The following is an 8,036-nucleotide window of genomic DNA, read 5'->3' on the forward strand; positions in this document are numbered from 1 at the left end:
GAGCACAGGGGACTCTAATAACTTTTGCTCCACCTGGCGATTCTCAACGTAAGCAGAAATCACATGGCTTCGCTCAAGCGTTGCAGGATGTACGATACCACTTATAGGATTAAACAATCACCTATGAATATCGCACTGTACTTGATAGGCGCTACCATATGTGCGCATTAGCGTCCTTTTCAACAGTCATTTATAATGAACGTTGTTCAAGCGAAAACAGATACAAGGAAATCTTTACGGTTTGATGTTTTCAGTAGGTAGTCACATTTAAAAAGGCAACCACACCAAGAAATTAAGGAAATATAAGGGTTTGTTTTTTGTTTTGCTTAACCACACCCAGGTCATGGAAGCCGTAAGCCAAAGGGTAACCACAGTAGAGAAGAAAAGAAATTGCGTTTGCTTGTGTCGTTAACAACTTTGTAAGAAAACGCAAAACCTTGACGGATCGTTTTATATGAAAACAAAAGAGGGGTTAAGAATGCTTTATTTTAGTGCCTTGCGCTCATTAAGAATTCCGCTCAATAAACAGAATAAATATCCAAGCAAAACTGCAGAATACTGTGAACAGGCTTGACCTTTTGCATTCCAGACCCAAGGGAGCAGGCAAAGGCAATGCGACTGGCCACTGACTCGATGCGAGCTTGCAAGGACGATATGATCCGCCTTAATGTCAGTCCCATGATACTGATGGTGTGTGAGTATTTCAATGATAAAGAAAATTATACCATGCTTACATCTACGCATATCAGCTTCCAGAGTGGTTCTGTAGCCTGAGGCCTGGCACTGGCACCAAAGAACTGTTTATTAATTAAAGCACCCACAAAGACAAGTTACACTTTGGCAAACGTGTTGCATGCCAGAGCTTCAAAGTTCCTTCCACGTCGCAGATTGCAATTTCACATGTGTCAAGTTAAAGAAAAATAAGGCCATCGCTCGCCTTTGGGTCAGTTTCCTCCGCTTCATTTTTAGAGTTTCCTTTGCTTCATTTAACCGTTGCAAATGAGCGGTACATGTCTTCAACTTTGTGATTGCATTTGTGCCTATCTCGCAACATCGACTGGCACCGACTAACCAAGCGTCAGGCTCTGTGAGCAACGTTGCATGTTAATCTTCATGTTTGCATCCTATTTTTCTTACGCACGATAGAGGCATAATATACAAAAACGAGTTCACATAAAGCCCAATTATATCATGAAATGCTTGATGAACAAAATTGACCACATTACAAGTAGTTCTCATCTGTTCAGAAGAATGACAAAATTATGTTAATAAATGAACAGCTTATAATACACAAGTAAGCATATTATTACCATGTACAATGACGTATGAGCATATATTTCTAGCTAGGGCAAGAACGAATATGCAATAACGCTGCTTTGTTAAGCTGTGTGAAATGATTGAGATGAATTGTAGAAGCAAAACGCAAATAAAAACTCACAATGCATAACAAAAGGCCCATTAAAGGAGGGGGATTCTGCAAAAGACTTCACTGATGCGTTTCCGCATCAAATATTGGATATCTACGTTGTGAAAAGCTAGAGGGTATGGGTTTAGTTTTTTTTGGTAGTAGCTGATTTTATCTAGCCGGTTTTCATACATTTGTTGCCCTCTCTAGGACACAATTCTGCGAATTCCGGAAGGCAATGGCAATAGATTATTTTGTTCATTCAAGATAAGTTCTACGCGCTTAGGCTCAAGCAATATTTTTTATTACATATTTCTAGATTTCTACTAGCCCACTTTACATCACGCCAGCGTTCGACGCTGGTGTCTAAGTTTCTGTAGCCCCTCCTGGTGCTGGCTTGCTAGCCGCTTGTGTGCCCTTGCACTGATCGCCTCCACTGTCCTTCACATTCTCCTAAAGCTATATTGTTCATGATGAAGTCAGACTTCAAGGTTAACACAATATCACAGCTGGAATGCAGGTATCACCTCCTACCGCCTACGCGTGTAATCAAAACATCGCATCAAAGTTTCCCTTTTGTTCTCAATGGCACTTTTGTCTGAGCGTAATCTGGAAGCAGGAATTTAACTGTGAATATAAGATTTTTCACATTCTGTAAAGCATATGGGAAACAGTACAGTGGATGCTAGAGATAAATGAAATTAATAAATTTGAGTATAATAACAACTTATACAAGAGTCAACGAGAATACCGATTGCATTTTTTTCTCTGCACTCCTCTTTGGGCATTTTTACTATCTCTGTTGAAATTTGGTATATGCTTTCCAAAGGGAAGCCTGGATGGCAGCTTTAATCTGGCGCAAATAGTTTGCTGAAGCGACGGCTTTTGCTGAAGCGACGGCTTTTAATACTGGCTTGTAAGTAACCAGACATTACTGCTCTAGAAAACTACCTACAAGGAAAAAAAAAAGCTTGGACCAAATATCGACGGCCCTATACAACCGGAATACATCAATGGAGTTAAGAAGAGTGCCGTGCCCTACTCAAGAGCAGGCCTATATCGCACATTTCTTACAGCGTCTGTTCAGTTTTTGATAACAATGGCTTACAATAATCTCTAGCGCGACTAAGAAAATAAGCAGACGAAAATCCTTCTCTTAGGCCAACGTCCAAGAGCCTATACCTCCTGCGTATACCAGTACAGGTAGGTAATTTATAATATGAAGTTCACAACGAAGTCTCGAAGGCATCTTTCTGCTGGCCGCAATTTCAATTGTTAGTGGGCACATGTAATAGCGTCAATTAAGAGCGTAATGATAGTTGTGTTAAAAATCGAAAGAACAACAAAATAGCCCGTCCTGTGGGCAGATTGTTAAAGAGCACACGTATGCAAAATGTGAAACCCTTAATCGTTTCATCGGGCTCAAAATTTCTTGCCCAATACTCGATGAATTCTATTCAGCAAGCTACATGCGTCCCCTTTCTGTTTGCCCCTCTAACCACAAAGAAAAACATGTTAAACGCAATATATAGCAAATCATGCAGTAACAGCTAGTTTCGTTAGATAAATTGCTATAATTCATATTCCTCGTTTCAGGAAACTAAGCGGTTGTGTATCCTAATCAAGGCTTGCTTTGCCTACGGCAGCTACACCAACAAAGTGAGTGAGAGAATCCAATCAGGTCGTATACCATTTCAGTTGAGCGTTTTGTAAAATGCAATCTGAAATTACGATTTCATGAAGCTGTGTTAAACAATGATAATGTTCCTCCGGTGAATATATGTTCCCAATTTTTACAGACACTGGATGAGTTCAGGCGGTCGTACATGCACTGCATCACCAACTTGTTTGAGGCGAGCTACGCACTGAATCCGGTAAGTGGTTAGCATCAATGCAGCACTTCTTCCGACATCTCACCTTCGCATGTACCATTCCTTCAGTTCATTTTAATGTCTTCTCAAACTGCGCAGTAAGTCGCTTCATGTGTTTTGTTAAAGTGCCCATGAGAATAAAGCTGCCTTTCTTGGCTGGCATATCCTTTCGAGAGGAAAGATACGTTGTATAAAGTGTCCTATTAGACAATTATCGTGGATTATCGGATAGACGAGAACTAGGTGTGGGATTCCTCATTAATCAAGATATAGTTGGCAACGTGGAGGAGTTCTATAGTATTAACGAAAGGGTGGCAGCAATCGTAATTAGGCTTAATAACGGGTACAAGCTGAAGGTGGTGCAAGCCTACGCGCCTACATCTAGACATGATGAACAGACTGTTGAATGCTTCTGTGAAAACGTGGAATCTGCAATCATCAAAGTAAAAACACAGTACACTGTAGTGATGGGCGACTTCAATGCGAAAGTGAGCAAGAAGCAGTTTGGTTACCAGGCGGTAGGCGACTATGGAATAGGCACTAGTAGTAGCAGAGGAGAGCTACTAGTAGAGTTCGCAGATAGAAATAATTTAGGCATCATGAATACTTTCTTCCGCAAACGAGGGAACAGGAAGTGGACCTGGAAGAGCCCTAATGGTGAGGTTAAAAATGAAAATGACTTCATACTATGCGCTCACCCTGGTATAGTGCAGGATGTGGAGGTCCTCGGAAATGTGCGTTGTAGCGACCACAGAATCGTCAGGTCTCGAATTAGCTTAGACTTGAAGAGGGAACGGAAGGAGCTTTTTAAGAGGAAGTCCATTAATGAGCTAGCAGTGAGAGGGGAAACAGAGGAATTCGGGATATCGCTGCAGTACTGATATTCAGATTTAACTGAGGAAGACTATCTTAATGTTGACAAAATGAACGATAATCTGACAGCCATCATTACGGAGTGCTCATTAGAAGTAGGCGGTAGGACGGTTCGACAGGATGCAGGCAAGCTATCTCAGGAGACGAAAGATGTGATTAAGAAACGTCAAAGCATCAGGGCTTCTAACCCTACTGACAGGATAGAACTGGCAGAGTTATTGAAGTTAATAAGGTAGCAAGGAAGCCGACATAAGGAAGTTTAATATGGAGAGAATCGAGCATGCTCTAAAGAACGGAGATTGCCTAAAAGCGGTGGAGAGGAAACTAGGCATACGTAAAAACCAGACGCACGCGCTTAAATACAAGGAGGGCAATGTCATTAGCAATATGGATAAGGTAGTTAAAGTGGCCGATGAGTTCTACACAAATCTATACAGTAGCCAACGCAATCAGGACGTTACTGATGAAGACAGTACCGTACAACAATGCGTAATCCTGCCAATAATGAAAGAGAAAATAAAGAAAGCCTTAGGAGCAATGCAAAGGGAGAAAGAAGCTGGAGAGGATCAGGCAGCAGGAGATCTGTTGAAAGATGGAGGAGAGATTCTGCTAGAAAAACTAGCCACCCTGTATAGGCAACGCCTTGTGACTTCGACCGTACGAGAAGCTTGGAAGAACGCTAACATTATCTTAATTCATAAGAAAGGAGATGCCAAAGACTTAAAAAATTACATAGCGATCAGCTTACTGTCCGTTGCCTAAAAGGTATTTACAAGGTAATCGCTAGTAGAGTCAGGGCAACCTTAGACTTTAAAAACGAAATGATCAGGCCGGCTTTCGTAAAGGATATTCCACAATAGATCATATTCACACTATAAATCAGATGATAGAGAAATGCGCAGAATATAACCAAACCATACATATAGCCTTCATTGATTATGAGAAAGCATATTTGGCTCAGTGGAAGCCTCAGCAATCATACAGTCATTGCGGAATCAGGGTGTAGATGAGCCTTATGTCCGAATACTGGATTGATATATATAGGAATTGTACAGCGACCATAGTCCTCCATAAAGTCAGTGTTGTGCGGTATCTGGAATGCGACACGTGCGTTGACCGGTGTTTGATAAAGATATGATAGTGCGGTCGCCTTGGTTCTGCGCATGCTCGAATGCAGCTGCCACCGAATAAATACTCGTTCATGGGCTGTACTGGGGGGAGTTGTTTTTCGTGCTGCCTGGATGCAGTACTCGTAATAAAGCTGTATTCATCAAGCCAACGTCTTCTGTGTGGACGCAACCAGAACTGACGATGGCATCCACAGGCGGCAAGCTACCAGAGTTTGAACCCGACAGCGGAAACTTGGACGTCTTCATCGAACGCTTCGAGCTGTACATAACGGCTAACGACGTTTCCGACGCTAAGAAGCTGCACCTGTTCCGGAGCGCCATCGGAGAAAAAGCGTATGTGACGCTCCCAAGTCTACTCCTCCCTGGGACTCCCAGCACATCGACGCACAAGAACGTTGTCACAGCGCTGCAGTAGCACTACACTCCGACGGGTTCTGTGGTGAGCGAACGGTACCACTTTAATCAAAAGAAGCAAGGGCCTCAAGAAAGTGTCACAGACTTCGTGGTGCGGCTAAAGAAATCGGCAGCCTCATGCGACTTCGGCAGCTTCTTGGAACAAGCGCTTCGTGACCACTTGATTGCTGGGCTTCATTCCGAGGCTATACGTTGCCGGCTGCTGGCCATGGGTGACACCGAGCTCACCTGGGACCGTGCCTCCAGCATCGCTACTGCCATGGAAATGGCAGCTAAGGACACACTGGCAATGGTTTCGGAAACTACCTGTCGGCACTCGTCCAGCGGCAGCGACGTCCACTGGCAGAGCAAGTCGTCGGCGTCGCCAAAGGGCTCCGAAGTGCGTGTCTCCCGCTGCCACGCCCCCTTCAATCCGAAACCGAAGACTTCGACTCAAAGGACTAAATCAGATTGCCATCGATGTGGTGGGCGCCATGCACCTGTCAGTTGTCCGTTCTTAAACCGCGTGTGTTATAAATGCCGAAAGAAAGGTCATGTTGCGAAAATGTCCACAAGTACAGTTGTGCACAAGATCCATGTTTGCGGCGCATGGTCTACCGGTGGAAGTTGTAACTGATAATGGACCGCAATTCAGGGCCGCTGAATTTGAAGCATTCTTGAAAGCGCACGGAATAAAGCACACATGCACCCCTCCTTATCACCTGCAGTCGAACGGATCAGCGGAACGTGCTGTACAGACTACAAAGACTGCGCTTTTCAAGCAGTTGCTAGAGGACAGAGAAAAGGGCACTACAAGAACTTTGCACCACAGAATAGACAACTTTCTCTTTTGTTATCGAACAACGCCGCACACATTCACCGGCAAGATTTCGGCTGAATTGTTTTTGAGAAGAAAGTTGCGGACCAGATTGTCCTTGCTGCGACCAAATCTGACAAGTGCCATTACGGAAAAAATCGGTAGGGAGAAGCGTTCAGCAGATAAGCGAAGAGCGCAGCCGCGATCTTTGTGACTGGTGAGAGGGTGCTGGTGCGTTCTGTGCGCGGGGATTAAGTAAAGTGGCATCCTGGAAAATTGTGCGAGTGAGTCTCCAACTACCTATTTGCAACATGCATAGCGAAAGCTTCGATATAGATTATCGAAGCTTTCGCTATGCATGTTGTTCCAGATAACCAATGCGTCAGCTCCCCTTCGGTGATGCTAGGGAGAACTGAATTAAACTACCCCAGGAATAGTAATCTTCGGCTGTTGTAAAGACACGTGTTGATATTTTATTATATATTTTTCCTTCATATCGCTCTTGTCGGCGTCGTGTGCTCTTCCCTCATCTGTGTATGGTTTGGCGTTAATGTCTATATAGTCATGCTTCTTCAGAGAATAAACAGTTGTTAGAAACCGCTTGTCTTGTGTGTTCGTCCCTTTCCGTATTTTGGTAGCGCTCACCAATACCTTCAAGGATGCATTTCCAACTAGCCCCAGTTGTAGCTCTTTTTCCTTAACTTAATATGAACCCTTTCGCTACCCTCTATTTTTCTACCACATAGGCGAGTACCGCCGCCGTATTGGTTAAGTGGTTATGGCGCTTGTCTGCTGTTCCAAAAGACGCGGGTTCCATGCCCGCCGCGGCGGTCGAATTTCGATTGAGGCGAAATTCTGCAGGCCCGTGCACTGTGTGATCAGTGCACGTTAAAGAACCGCAGGTGGTCCGAATTTCCGGAGACCTTCTCTACGGCGTTCGTCTTACCCTGAGTCCTTACGGGACGTTAAACCGCCGTAAACCAAGTCATAGGTGAGTACCGGTAAAATACAGCTTTTATATACTTTTTTCTTTAGTGATATAATAAAGTGTCATTCAAAATCTGAGACAACCTGCCAAATGCGCTACACCAAAGTGTTATTCTCCTAGTTATTTCACTCTTCCGATTCGGATCTGAGGTAAATACCTGCCGTATTTATTCGTATCCGCTTACCACCCAGAGCGCCTTGCTACCAACAGCAATTTGCTGTTTTTATCCGAGACTGCTGAAAAATATTTTTTTCCCGCAATTAATTGTTTGGCCGACCGTTGTTCTTTGACTGTCTAATTCATTGATCATGACTTGCAGTTCTTCTCTTAGTGACTTATCAAGGCGATGTCATCAGCGAAACGCATATCACAAAGTAATTCTCCATTAAGTGTTATCCCGAACTGTTCGTAATCCAGGTCTCTGATTACTTTAGGATACAGTAGGGGGGGTAGGAAATAGTTGGGGTAGGAACAATTACAGTGGGGGGGGGGGGGGGGGGTAAGAACAATACGTTTTTTGTAGCGTGATCGCTGGTGAAAAGTATAGATAAAATATTAC

At 43.7% G+C, this 8,036-nt stretch overlaps 1 pseudogene; it reads left to right on the forward strand.

The window, feature by feature from the left end:
- Positions 1 to 5,460: 5,460 nt before the first annotated feature.
- Positions 5,461 to 7,808, forward strand: LOC144120246 (uncharacterized; annotated as a pseudogene).
- Positions 7,809 to 8,036: the final 228 nt, after the last annotated feature.

The sequence above is a fragment of the Amblyomma americanum genome, chromosome 2, assembly GCF_052857255.1.
Source record: "Amblyomma americanum isolate KBUSLIRL-KWMA chromosome 2, ASM5285725v1, whole genome shotgun sequence".
Lineage (NCBI taxonomy): Eukaryota > Metazoa > Arthropoda > Arachnida > Ixodida > Ixodidae > Amblyomma > Amblyomma americanum.